This window comes from Aythya marila (genome assembly GCF_965140915.1).
Source record: "Aythya marila genome assembly, chromosome: Z".
Taxonomy (NCBI): domain Eukaryota; kingdom Metazoa; phylum Chordata; class Aves; order Anseriformes; family Anatidae; genus Aythya; species Aythya marila.
The window spans coordinates 26538495-26553866 of NC_139080.1; positions in this window are offsets into that span (position 1 = coordinate 26538495).

A 15372-nucleotide genomic window follows, 5' to 3' on the forward strand; every position below is an offset into this window, starting at 1 on the left:
AAAATCAGAAATGTCTTACTGAAACTCTAAATATTCTAAAAATCAGTGTGTTTTCATTGGTAGTTTTCACATAGCAGTATAGTTAGTGCTTTGCTAAACCAAATCCTGCACTTAATGAGGTATATTTTCATTACAAAGAAAACCAGTGGTTACTGTCCAACCCTTATGTTAGTGTGTACTTTCTAGTGGCATTCTTACAACATTTTCATTTCTACAATGCTGTACTCATGCTAATCCTAGTCCTGTCTTTTCTGACATCTTGGTGAAACACCATTTTTATGATATAGTGCCTGCTGCTTTTCCTTTCCTTTATGTACTCACCTACATCTTTTTATCCCCTCCTCTACTTCATATGATGCAAATCTTTACGCGGCATTCACAGTTCTTACTGTTGCATTAGTCACCTCACTCTTGGGGGTGATCCAAAAAAAGTCTTCAGATGTCATGTGGTTCCTTGAGAAACATCACTTGCATTTCAGATATAGTTTGGAAACACTTATCTGTTCCTTATGGAGGGGAAAAAAAAAAAAGAAAAAAAGGAAAAAAAAAAAAAAAAACCCACAGCCCAATTCCACATTAGAGGAATTAAAGTATATTCATTTTGAACATCCAGAATCTTTACCCAACTGCTTGATATGTTGCTGGAAATGTTGCCAGTACCTGTTGTACTAATAGTTTCCATTTCATTTCCATTAGTTGCTTCTTCTGTTTTTTTTTTTTGTTTGTTTGTTTTGTTTTGTTTTGTTTTGTTTTTTTGTAAATGCTACCTGCAATTATGTGCCATTTACTGCTGGAGGAGTAAGTGACTATTTATAATGCAGTCTACTGAAATTTTAGTCTGAAATTGAATTTTTAAGTGCATCGCTTTAAACATGATAGTACTGATGATTCAGTCACATGATTTGCCATTAACTGTATCGCAAACATTTCCTGTAGCTTAAGTTGCTCTCCCTGTACCTTGCCCTCTTGAAATAAATGGACTTCCAGCAACAGTTTTGACAATACTCTTGTCTACAAGTAATAAAACATCTGGAAATTAGGCTAGATGGATAAAACAGTTCCATGTAATAATATGTATCTGGCATTCATACAACCTCTGTATAATGCATGTTTTTTATGGACCAGATGTGGTATTTATGTGTTATGAGGAACAGAGGCATGTTCAGTCGTGCTTTTTATTGCATTTAAATGCAAGGTATATTTTAATAACTCTCAAAGGGAATTGTCTCCTATTGATTAGAAGCTGTCAGTGTGTTAGACATAAACCTGGAAAAGCAAATGAATCTGTCAGAAAACTGTAGATATAATTTAAATTGACATTAAGCTGTATACTTATTGTGAGCTGGCTTCAAAAAAAAAGAAAGAAAAAGAAAATGGTAACTAATAAATATCTACTTATTCCTCCAGTGAAGGTGTTCTATGAATCCTTTGATCTAGGAGTTGTTTATTTCTTCTCTAGGACTGTGTTCTGTTAAATTTACAGGTCTATGAAATAATAATTCTTTTATGTTTATTCATCAGACTTTCACATTTTCTAATTAAGACAACAGCTTTGCATAAAAGCCAGCTGCATAGTCTCCATTTTTATGCTCTTGCATGGCATTTTCAAGTAAGGTGAATTTAATGTATAGTGGGTGGAGAAGGGGTTCCATTGAGCTCTGTCTGTCTTGCTTTTGTCATTGTTACTTTCTAAACAGCCTTGAACAGTATAGTATGCAGCTGTGCCTTTACACCTTTTCTTCATCTAAGGTTTTTTTTTTTGTTTTGTTTTTTGTTTTTTACTATTTTTAGCCTGAATTATCCCTGCTTTTTCAGGAATGGCACCCTTGTATTTACCATTCTGATTTCTATTGAGCCCATTAGAGTCTGTCTTCATGAGATGTTCCTACAATATTCTGTGTTTGCTGTAATACTTCTGTTCCATGTCCTTTTCCATGATCATCACCTGTAAAAGAGCAGTCAATGTCAAATCATTTACAGTTTCTTTAGCTGTTATTTTATTCTACAATGTTTGTTTTATTCAAAAACAAATTAATCATCTGCAGGTGTATTTCCAAATATATATATTACAGATTATTTTAAAGCAAGTGTACTGAGTCCAGTCTTGAACAGGTATCGGTAATACCTGTAGGAATACCACTGTAGTTCTAGTACATCTCCCCTTACCTTAACTTTTATTGAAGGGGAGGAAAAATTGCAGGGATACTAGCTTGACAACTATGACTTTTTTTTTTTTTTTCACTTTGTAAGAGCAGTCCAACTAATGCAATAATTTACATAATTACTTTCTGCAGTATCGAAGGCCAGATTTCTTGAAACAATTCTTGAGCCTGACTGAACTGATTTTTCAGCCCACAACAGCCCTTACAGTTCGGTTGTGTGTCATTGATCTCTCACAATCTCTATAGCACTGCCAGGCTTCTTCCTTGCTTCAGTTCTGGCTCTGCTGAAATTCTTATTCATGCTTGAATCATTTCCTGTCTTGACTATTTCAGCTTTTTCTTTTATAGTTCTTCTAAATCCCTGTAATCTTAAACTTCAGGAGGCCCAGAATACTGTGCTTAGATTACTTTTTTATCTATATTCTTCATCAGTCCCTCCAACCAGGCATCCTTCAATTTAGGTTTGACATTGGGCTTCTCCTTTTAAGAACTCTCCCTGGATTTGTGTCTCCTTCTTTTTTGGTTTGGAGTCTGTAATGAGTAGAGTGGGTATATATGCTTGTTCAGTAACATCACTGAGTAAGGCAAAAGAAAACCATGGCTTAGAGGAAAAGGCCCGATATTCAAGTCCAAGATTCACACAGTGCTTCTGTCCTTGTCTGTAGTAATAAGTCAATGGTTGCATGTGGGCTTAATATGAAATCTACAGCTCTGGCAGAGATGAGCTAAGGCATTAAAATGTCTCAGCCTTTATATATTATTTAAATATGCAGGACAAGATGAAGTGGTTCCATCAGAAAAAAATAAAATTAATTCTAAGCCAAAATATTAGAGGTCTCTAAAAGCTTGGATCTGATTTTTATTTTTTTTTTTTTGAGTGTGGAAAAATAAGACATGTTGACCCCCCCCTGTTTTCAAGCAGACTCAGTCTACTTGTGCCTGACGTTTATTGGTTGATTAGATTATCCCAATGTACAAATCATACATTTGGAAAGTAATGTAGTCAAACAGGGACCATGTGACTGAGCTCAAACACAGGAAGGAAGCATACTGGAAGTGGAAGACAGGATATGCTGTTGAGGTGGAATACAAAAACAAGCAGGGATGGCGTTATCAACATCAGTGTTTGACTGGTATTGAAGTAGGTGAGGCATGTGAAGTGGAAAAAGTGCTTCTGCAGGTACACTGGCAGCAAAAGGAATACCAAGGAAAATATGGATTGCTACTGAATTAGGCAGGGGACATGCTGTTGAAAGACATGGAAGAGGCTGAGGCACCCAGTACTTGCTTCATATCAGTATTTACCAGCAGAATCTTCTTCCAAGCCTTCCAAGTTTCTCTGACAACAAGCAACCTTTGGGGAGAGAGTTACTATCCATAGCAGAGGAGGATCAAATTAGGAAATACTCAAGTAAGCTGGCCATATACAAATCCATAGAATCTTAAAAACACAGAGTCATTAAAGCTGGAAAAGACCTCTGAGGTCATCTAGTCCAACCATCACCCTACTGCCAATATTGTCCACTAAACCACATCCCTAAGTACTACATCTACCCTTTCGTTAAACACCTCTAGGGATGGTGACTTCACCACTTCCCTGGGCAACGTGTTCCATGAAACCTTGAACCCATGGAACAAGCAGGAACATTTTGAATGTCAACAACAAACATGAAGTTCTGCACTTGGCACAGAACCCCCCTATGCATTGGTACCACCTGGGTATTGGCTAGTGAGAGACCAGTTTTGCTGACAAGGATGGGGTGTCTTGGCAAACAGCAGGTTGAACCCAAGTCAGCAAAGTGACCTTGTAGCCATGAAGGCAAACAATATCCTCAGCTATACTAGCAAGACCATTATCAGTGGGTTGAGGGAAGTGAATGTCCACCATTTGTGGCAATTTTCAAAATTTGCATGGAAAGGACCTTGAGCAATCTGATCTAACTTCAAAAGTAACCCTCCTTTGAACAGGAGGTTGGACTAGATACCTTTAAAGACCCTTTGCAGCCAATATTCTATGATTTTGACACACACACAAAAAAGAAAATTTGATGTACTATAGTCAGATGAATCTCAGGTCTCAATTAATTTAATCACTTTGCTGAGAAAGTGAAGAGTAACATGGAATTTATGAATTTTATATTAAAAGTGCTATGTGTATATAAGGAAAAACTTTAGCTTCGAAATAGGCTTTCTGTGTGTTGATGAAATGAATAAATGATCCTTTAATGCATAATTAGTGTAGCTATTGATACACCCCAAAAACTAATGTGTACTGTGAGTGTTTCATATATTGCACTAGTTTCACTTATGGTACAATGTGGAACGTGAGAGTTATGATCTGAAGGCTGTGACTATGGAGTCTCTCAAAGACAGATTTAAGTAAACATTAAATCATGATCGAAAGAGCTACCACAATGTAACTAAAAGGCATTTATGAACAGTGTTGCTCTGTGTACAGAGTAAGACCTGTTGAAAAGAATTTCAAGATTTATTGTAATTTCAAGATTTATGGTATTTTGGAGAAAAGGTTTTTCTTTAAGTGATAAAGAAAACCTTACAAAATATCAAGTTCCAAATAAAATACAATACATTTTAAATGAACTGTGGATTTTAAGAGCTGTGGAATGGTTTTGATTGCAGTTAAACAGTAATATTTTCTTTGTATGGACCCCTGTAACAGATGTTGCTTTCTCTTTTGGAAATCTGTAAGTAATCTCTTTTGTTCAGTGAGCTGTAATGCAGCATGTGCTGTATTTGTAGTTTAATTTGTCAGCAGAAGTGGTCACATCATTTTATTTAGCTTCTGCTTCTTGTAGTAATTAGTAACTCACATTACCTGGGATGCTTTGTGTAAATGTTCTTCATGCTACTTCTATGAAAGAACTGTTTACTCATTTAATGCCTCTTTCTATCATCATTTCCAACACTGTGCATGGTCAGATGAAGAATGATTAAAAACCCAGCTTCATTCAAGTCAATTGTGTGGACAGGGGGAATATGCAATCAGATTGGACCTCATGCTTGGAACTGTAATGCTCCAACCTGTGCTGATAGCGCACAACAACTTTGAAGCAAACCCCTTGGTGGAGGAGACCTGTGTCACTCACATGTTGTGTTGCTGAAATTCAGCCATTTTCCTGCTTTCTCCTCCTAAGAGCTCTGAAATATAAACCCTGCAGAAAGAAGTTCAGAGGTGGCTTTTGCCTTGGCTGTACTTCTTGGAACTGTTAAAAGGCAAACAAAGAGAGGAAGAAGCTTGAAAACCATTACCTGTCTACTGCCTTCAGTCCTGCCAAGAGCTGCTGTGCCAACGTGCCAATACTTAAGTAGATTGCTTAATTTGATTAGTCATATGTTTTGTCATATGTAGATTTATTATTTGTTTAAAAAATAGTCAGACAAAAAAGACACCTCAGTCAGAAATACATACCTCTAGGCAAAGAGTCTGAAGTAATAACTACACATTTTTTATAAAGCCCAAGTTGATTTTCTGATGAAAATGAGATCTGGATTTTTTACTTGTTATCTTATATTTTCTTGACACTCCATATTAGTTGTGCAGAATAAAAAACATGGACTCTACCATTGTCTGGTTTACAGGCTTAGCTATTCAGAAGGAAACTAAAATACTGAGTTCCTGAAAGAAGCAAAAATAAAGTCATAAAATGGGCTTGCAGACAGGAGTTTGATGTTATGTATACTTGATGGCATAATGTTTTAGTGTATCAGTTCAGAAATTATTGTTTGAAGTCAAATTATTTAGAATTGAGTCTTCCAACAAAAGAAACATGTAGGGAATTTGGTGGTTTGCTGAAGGCGCCTGATTCTGTTGCCGGCAAAGGATAACTTCTCTCTATTTTGTGGAAATTATGATTGGATGCCTAATAATTTTACTGTGTAATACAGCATGATTGGCAGTTCCTGCATAGAAAGCCAAGGAATAAAATAGCAGAGGCATTGGCATTCACTGGCAAAGCTCCCGTTGACTTCACAGTAGCTGGGTTTTAGTCCTCAATTAATAATGCTGAGAAAACGTACTTCAGAAACTTTGAGTTAATCTGTTGGTTCAGATCGAGGTAGAGTGGACAACCGTGCCTCCAGGCATAAACAGGTCAGGCCTATCTTTGCATGGTTGTGGGATTTACTGAAATAAGTGGATCAGATAGGGGGTGTGGTACCAAAACCTATCGGGATGGAATCTGTGCAGTCATTCCAAAGTCAGTCCGTTACCAGGGCGTGACTGAGTGTATTTTGGCTGTGCAATTGGCAGGCTCCCCTCTCTGCAGCTCCTTTTACCTTCATGGACAAATACTGCTAAGTGAGGAGGGCAGCAGTGAGAAATATGTTATTAATAGCTAGGATGTGGTCTGAGTGCACCATCCCAAGAAGGAGCAAGATAGGAATGTGCAAAAGATAAATAAATATATGCAGAAAACAGGAAGGGAAAAAGTACCACTGTCATGAGTTCCTTAAGAATGTGTTTATCTACATAGAATAAGTAATTTTATAATAAGTAACAATAAAGGAGTGAGGAGGGAAGTATTTAAAGAGGGAAGGGCAGAGTTAGTTTTACAGCCATGAGCCTGGGATATATAAATGCATAGCTGCTTCACTGAGCATAATTGTGCTGCTCTATATTAAATACTGAGACAAAACCACGTCTCCAATATTCTCTCAATTGTTTTCAGCAAAGCCAGAATTTAGCCGATACCTTCTGAGTTATGTTGATAACAAGTGGCTGCCTAACGGTGAGTTTAAGACTATTTCTCGCAAGCTCTCGGCAGTCTCTTGCGTTGGCTGGTGCCAGAGTGTTCGTCTTCCAGCTGGAGCCACGAGGGGGTGTTCGCGTCCCACCCAGCCTGCCGAGGCTGTGACTTGAGGCAGGCATCTGCCACCTCACTGGCAGGGAGAGGGAGAAGAACCCAGGCTTTATGACTACCACGGTTTAAAAAGCAGCGTCTAAAGCATTACATCTTGCAAGCAAATGTGTGAATGTAATGGTAATTCCACGACAGTAGTTGTGGGGCTGTACCCATGACCATCTAATGCTTGGAAAAGCATGAAGATTTGAAGAGATTTCCTCTTCTTATAAATCTTGTTGTGGCAAGAAATTATCAATGGATTTATTTTATTTTATTTTATTTTATTTTATTTTATTTTATTTTATTTTATTTTATTTTATTTTATTTTATTTTATTTTATTTTATTTTATTTTATTTTATTTTATTTTATTTTATTTTATTTTTGTCCCTTAAAAAACAGACTGGATCTTTTTCATACAGAAATACATTAGGGTATGATAAAATATATTGAATATATATAGAGAGAATATTTAGAATACACTAAAAGAAAAAAAAAAAAAAAAAACGTAAGAAGTCTAATGATTAGTCCTTGTTTTAAGTTTATTCTGAATGTCAATGACAAAAAGTTTATGGTTTATATTTGGATAGGCAGGGAGCCCAGTATTTTAAATGTATTTTCATTTCTATGGCCTATTTTTTGAGATGCATTAGCAATGAAAAACTAAACCACACCTCATTACTTAATGCACATTTTAGAACTTCACGCTTTAATGTCATTTGTAGGAAAATAAAAAGTAGGAACTCTAGAAAATTTATAACTGTTTCTTTCTGACAACACTGCTCTCTTGCAGAAGTAATTCTTCACTAGAACTTCTCTGAGAGACAGCCTAAAGTAATTTTCTTTATTTATTTTTATAAGAACTGTATGAAATATGCTGTGTCAATAGTAAATGAAAATTCTATGCATATTTTTCTTAGCGTCTTTTCTTTCTTTCCTTTTGATTAGATCGTGATCTGGGAAAATCAACGTCTCATAAATTACTTATGATTACTCATAATTACTTATGATTTTTTTCAGATATTTTGTACCTCAAAGATTTCTCCTCATTTAACATACTGGAATCACAGTGACCCCAGCAGAAAGAAAGCTGTTTGAAGTGTACTTGAGTGGAAGAAAAACAGAAGGTGTGTCCGAAGTATCTTAGTCATAGGAGCTCAGGTAATCCTCCAGGCAAATTTTAGGACTGTTTGCATATTCATGAAGCTTTCATTTGCATGAAAATCTAGCAGTCATGTTAGCAGTTATTGAGGTTTTTACATATGTTCAATCTTCATATAAACAAAAAATATCTAAAATTTGCTTGAGAAATTTTGAAGCCAGATTTCCAAGTCTGATGAATTTTCATACAACTGATAATCTAAGGTACTTACATCATTTTCATTTTTATGCTTCTATCAGAGAAAATGAGATTACACATGTCCAAACACTACACATGTACAAACACAAGTTCTGGCTGGGCTTTGTGCATACCGTTGTATGTATACTGTCATTTTACACAACCTATTGGACACTTGGAGACTTCTGGTTAGATACTTTGAACCAATACTTTTGAAGTACAAAATCCATTTATGGGTGCTTGACAACTGCTTGGTGAGGAACACTGTCTTAAAGCTGTTTTCCTCTGCCTCCTTCCATCTGTTGTGATATGACAAGGCTTTCAAATATTTTTCTATCCTATTCCATAATATCTATTATGATATGTGCAGTTTATTGCAGTAAGCAATGAATTTCAAAGCTATCTAGAAATGTACTAGTAGGCATATTCTAATCTTATAGCCAGGATAAAATTGCTTCCACAGCTGAGTTTGCATTAATCCTTTCAAGAGACCCCAATGTTTTTTCCAATCAATTATTTGGATGTGGTAAATCACCAGGCTTTGTTAGTCTATGTGAGCAAAATTCCAAGTTTACAAACAGAGGAAAGTAAATTCTGAAGAGGAAATTGCCTGTCAGCTAAAACCTTAAATACATTTCTTTAAGAAAGCCCAAGTGATCAGTTAGCTATCTTGCAACTATGCACTCCAAATTCTTCGTAATTTAATGTATTACCTCTTTTACATATTAACACACGACCTATTACAAAAGGCAGAAGCTGTCTTTTGTGTTTCCAAACTACTGTCTTTTATTTAAGCCAAAATATACATATGTTGACATGCCAAGTGTTCCTTCTTCAGGTAGGAAAGTAGAAACGTGTCCAGACATGTCCTGGAGGTTGGGAAAAATGCCAGAAAATGTTTAGCTCAAATAAAGCACCAACAGTTTCATTTTTACTACTTTCAGCAGCAATCAGATCTCTAATTAAACTCCATTAGCCTAAAATAAAGCAGAGCTTTGAAGATGCAAATCAATAACCAGAGTAAATGCCGCATTGTATTAAGAAAGTTTTGAAGCTTTGCCCACACTAAGCATCCTTCCAAGTTTAAGCCCTCCGAATTGTTTTAGGCTTAACTAAATCATCCAAATTAATATTTAGCGTGGAGAGGTAATAGGCCTTTTTGGAATACAAGTCAGCTAAGAAACCTGGTTTTCCCCTCACTGTTGAACATGGAATTTTCAAGGTTTTGCCTATTACGATGCAGGTTTTTCTTCACTCCTAAGTTTCCTCTTTTTTAAAAAAGTCTTTGCTGCAAATCTAAATGTACCACCACTGCATTGCACCAACAGGAAATTCATCTTCTACAAAGGCTTGCTTGGAAAAAAAAAAAAAACAAACCAGTACCATAAAGGATTTAAACCTCACAAAGAACCTATAAGTGCTTGTATAATACATGGGCTCTGTGGCAGCATACAATTCACTGGTTTCCTTTGTACACAAGAACAATAAAGTCTCACATAAATGCTTTGAGAGAGTACATAAACAAGTCTTTTAAAACAAGTAAATGTGTCCTTTTAAGTCCTTCTCATTAAACAGACATAGGCTGATGAGGATACTGAGGCTACTTGTGCATATAAGAATGCCTGGGAAACAACCCCTGCTGTAGGCAACATGTTCAAAAGTTTGATCTAAACCACAGAAATACCAGCTCAATAGGACACATTTCATCCTGTTAAAATGTATGGAATCAGATTACTTAGTCTTCACAATCATCAAGCTTCACAGAATAAGACTAGGTAACAGATTATTTTAACCTTCTCATGTTCTGCCAAGAGCCTTCAAAAGTGTTCCTTTCTTAAGTGTTCTTAAGTAAAAAATGCTATTTAAGAACATCCAGAATTAATGCGGCCTCAAAACTACTAATAAGGCTGTTCCAGATGTTTGTGGTGAATTGTTCAGCAGGAAAATTAATAAAGCCATACTTACACAAACAAGCTTGCTTTAAAATACTTGTCTGGATCTGTCCTAAACTCATAAAAATCAGGAAATTCTGTACTCTCTGTCTCTTTAAAGCAGTGGTCCCCGACAAACCATGTTGAGCTTCCAAATTTCTCCTGTATTCTTATCATCAACCTTTTTGAATAGGAAACAGTATAAACTTTACATTTTACTATCGTTCTGTGGACCACTTCCCATGACCTCACAGCCTGTAGTTTGGAAACTAGTGCTTTAAGATGTGTGTATATGATAATGGAAAACATGACTACAAGACATGAGCCAGCAGTTACGTGAGCCAGCAATATGTCCTTGCTGCAAAGAAGGCTAATGGTGTCCTGGGCTGCATTAGGCAAAGTGTTGCCAGCAAGTTGAGGGAAGTGATCCTTTTCCTCTACTCAGCACTGGTGAGACCACACCTGCTTTGCTGTGTCCAGTTCTGGGCCCCCCAGTAGAAGAGAGACATAGGCATACTGTACAGAGCCCAAGGAAAGGCCATGGAAATGATGATGGGACTGGAGCACCTCTGCCGTGAAGAGAGGCTGAGAGAGCTGGGACTGTTCAGCCTGGAGAAGAGGAAGCTCAAGGGACATCTTACCTGTGTCTATAAATACCTGAAGGGAGGGTGCAAAGAGGATGGAGCCAGGCTCTTTTCAGTGATGCCCAGTGACAGAACAAGAGGCAATGGGCACAAGAGGTTTCTCCTGAACATCAGGAAGCACTTTTTTACTGTGTGGGTGACTGAACACTAACAGAGGTTGCCCAGTGTGTTTGTGGAATCTTCTCCAACCTTGGTGATCTCCAAAAGCCACTTGGACATGGTCCTGGGCAACCTGGTCTGGGTGTCCCTTGTCGAACCCCCCCCCCCCCGCCCCCCCCCGCCATTGGATCATATAGCCTCCAGAGGGCCCTTCCAACCTCAACCATTCTGTGATTCTGTGAAAATGTGTTGGCCTCCACTTTGATTTGGTACAGTAGATGCTAGTTACAGTGATACATAGGTTGAACAACCTGAGCTTCTACCCAAAGTTCTGATCTACTTAACACATCCGTAAAGACAGATTAGCTTAATGTCTCCTAGGCACCGAGGAAGAGAATAAGTAAAGTTTTCTTCTCTCATGCTTTCTCTTACCTACCTGACAAAGTCTGAAACTCTCTCCTAAATTTGAGACAGAAAGCATTTGGCTCCTATGCATTGTCTGATTTTGTTTGTTTGTTTTGGTGCTGTCTGTCAGTATCTGGCTTGACAGTTCAGCAGGCCTGAATTGTTCAAGAGAGACTTCCCTTCTAATTTGCAGGCAAAATAGTATGTAAGTGAGGGGAACAGTGTAACAAGTCCCCAAGCTAAAATGTAAATTTTTGGATGCACACATATCTGTGTTTTCACACTTCAGCAACTAAAAGTTGCAGCACCAAAAATATGTGTATTCCCATATTAAGTCAAAAGTCCTTATCCTTACATACCTTGAATAAAAGACCTTAAATGGCCCTCAAGTATTAAAAGACCTTAAATACCTTGTATTTCAATGTGTACTGCTACTTAAGAATGTAAGCATAGCTGCTTAGATGTGTATTGCTGTCCTTACTTAGCCAAATGTACTCATTTGCATGAATACATTGTCGTCTTCCTGCTTTCAATACTCGTGTAAAAGGTGAAAACAACCAAAATACTCAGTCGTTTAGGGGTTTCCCTAGATGACACACTGTTCACTGACTCACCTGGTCCCTTCTAAAAGCCTAAACATTTTAATGGATAATGTAAGAAACAGCCACATTCTCAGAGACTGATCAGCACTGGTTGTTTCCAAGCTTAGGCGTGTAGGGGTTGGAAGGGATGCGAAGGAACTGGCCCATAGTCCCAGCAGAACTGGAAGATGTGAGGAACTCGCTAGTCCTTAGGCCACGTTCCTGTTAGAGCATGGAGACTGTTCAGTACAGACCGGAATAACCTGAAATGGGAAGCCGGCGTAGCTGTCACCACTGGGGGCCACTGCTACTTAGGAAGAGAGAAGCAGAGGGAGGCTGCTGCAAGCCCGGAGTCTGCACTGAGACCGGAGACAGCTCCTGAAAAGAAGCGAGAAACTGCCTGTGTGGAGTCACCGTGCAGAGGGGGGAATAGGCAGCAAGGATACGCACAGAAATCTCCTAAATGTATGGATAAGGTGCTAAGACTTCTGCTGAATGTGACAGTGATGACGCTGAATGTCACAAGTGGTATCAAGAAGTGGCATCAACCACTCTTTGTAGCAGTGCTCCCTGTACTGCTCTTGGCCACATGTCTGTGGGAAGTAGCTTGCATACCAGAAATAATTGGGACCCCTTGCTAATCCAACTCGGTCAAAAGTAGGTCGTTATCACTGTTGTCTTCACTGACCAAGAGCGATTTTTCTTTCTAAGAGAGAGTCCAGGCAATACAGAGTAGACAAAACATAAAAGTTAGGTAGCGGAGACTCTTTTGGGGGTATCTAGAGAGCAATAAGAACTGGAAAATGATCAGATGCATAAAGGGACTTTACAAAAAGCTGAACTGGAAGGCTTTTCCTCATAGCCTAAGACATATTTTCTCTCAATACTGATTTTCTGTATATATGTACTGCTGGAATAGTGCAGAGTTGTGAATTCTGGACTAGATGCAACAGTAAGGCTTTTCCCAGGGTTTCTCATAAGGATTAAGAAGTCTTAAAAATCTTTCTGTTTTTCACCCAGCCCAGACATTATCCACATCTATAACATTGTTTTAAAGTCACAATGATCCTTTTGGAAAACATTTTGTGCAAAACATACTTACTTTTAAATGGAAACCAAGGCCTGACATGTCCTCTCTCTTAAGAATTACATAATGTCATAGCTCACTGTCTTCAAATGTTCTGGTGTTCACGTACTTTCCAGGAGAGAAGGAACACCCACCTTACAACCATTTGTCCCACTGGGGCAGTATAAATGTCTTGGAGAGTAGCAGTTACATGTCACTTACACAAAAATTTGCCCCTTAGTGCTGCTAGTTTCTAGACAGCAGTAGACATTTTCCTTTCATGCTGAGCTGCCATGCTATGCAGGAATGACATCTAAGGGACAGTCTGAATGTAATCCTTTAGAAAAAAAGCAGCATACAGAGAGGTGAGGAGAACAAGGAAAAGAAGGATTTCTCCCCTCAAAACAAATGGAAAAGCTGGCATAATTGCTGCTAATAACTGTTGGTTGTTGACCTCCTGTCAGACAGTTCAGATAGTCTCTGGGACTAAGCAAGCACAGTGCCATGTTGGGCTGTACCAACCAAACCTCTGTTTCCAGGCCAGGCTGGAGAAGCTCATCAAAGACAAATGATAAGAAAAGCAGGCGTGGGTCACTGAGGGGTGTTCCTGGCCACATCCCCCTGAGAGATCTCTGGCACTGGTACTGCTATTGTACAGTGTTAATTAGATCATTCTAATTAATTCATTCAAAGTGTAAATTGGGAAGGAATGAAGATAAATTACACTAATACATTTAACCCCATGCTGCTTATTTAGCAGTTGAACAAAATAATGTGGTTAAAAGAGTCTAACAAGGCAAAAGCCCAAGACACAGCTGTTTAATAGCATTAAAAATGAGATCTCAGTCTGTTCTGCGGGCACATACAGCTTGTTTGCATTTAAAAGGGTTGCCAAGATAGCTGTACTGGCAAACCCTGCTAGTGTAGATGCAGCTGATACTAACAAAAGAAAACAAAAAATTCGATCTCCTGAATGTAACAGCCTGCACTGGTAAATAGTTTATTTTGCTGGTAGAGCTCTGTCTGTGTTAGAGCTCTTGCTGGTGTGGCTAGGGTAGTCTGGAAGATGTTTTAGCTACAAAGGCATGCCTGCAAAACTTTTAAGTGTCAATAAAGCCATATTATAAAGTTTGCTATACATTCAAGAATCCAAGAACTTGTCTCAACACAGAAGCCAAGCCAATTTAAATAAAGTGTGAGGTGAAACTCATTTAGTTAAACCAGCAGTGCTTCTAAGCATAGCAAGCTGGATTTGAGCTGAACAAAGAAGTTTTTGCTACCCCAATTGTTTTGGAGTCAAACATGGCACTTAAAATTCCAGAGATTAAAACAGAAAATATTTGGGGTTTTGTACGCCTTCTATTTTTGAAGGCCACACTTCCACTCCACAAAGTCATTGTTAAATCTTTTTTATTAAAACAAATAAATAAATAAATGCAAACCCTAAGAGATTATCAATTTCACATGACTCTAGAAGCTGAGGCTTTGAGAAAAATGCCAATTATCTTGTGATTTGTGATAAAATCATGATATTTAGCAACACTTCAAAGATCCTGGCATACAAATACTGGGAGAAACATGTTTAAACTAGTCCAGTGGGCATGTTAAACTATGTCCTGGGATAGGCTAGGCCAACTTTGTTTTCAGCAGTGTCAAAATACAGATTGGCCCATCTACAAAACTGGCTCAACCGGAACCATGTTTAAATGTGACCTGACTTAGACCAATTTAAACTGGGCCAAAGATTTGCTTTGGACCAGGTTGATTTGTTGAGTATTTCTCCCATGATAACCAGGCAAGGATTCTTGTTATAAATGTGATTTAAGCTGCCTTTACAACCAGAGCTGCCTGGTGTTAACCCCCATGCAGGGAGGAGCAGAGGTGTTATGGATGCTCTTTGTCATCTGGTATGAAAAGGAGCTTGTAGAAAGAAATTCAGGAGAACCACTGTTGTGGTCTGTAAGCCTTTCAGATATGTAACTGGCAGAGGACTACAGGGTTACTTTTTCTTCTCCTCCCCTTTCTGCTCCCACCAGCAGCCCTGTTTCATACGGTGCATGTGCGCTGACTTACATGCATGCAGAAGGGGTTGTCTGGCCATGTAGCTGTTTCCCCAGCAGATGATGTCTTGCCTCATCCAATTATTCTGCCCTGATTAACTTCAACAGGTTCCTTGTTTTATGGAGGACAAGGAAAACCAGTACTTCATCTGGTCCATCTTTTATAGGATTACTAGCTCATTCTAGTCACCCAGAGTATTGTTCAAATACGTGAGCTATGAGCAG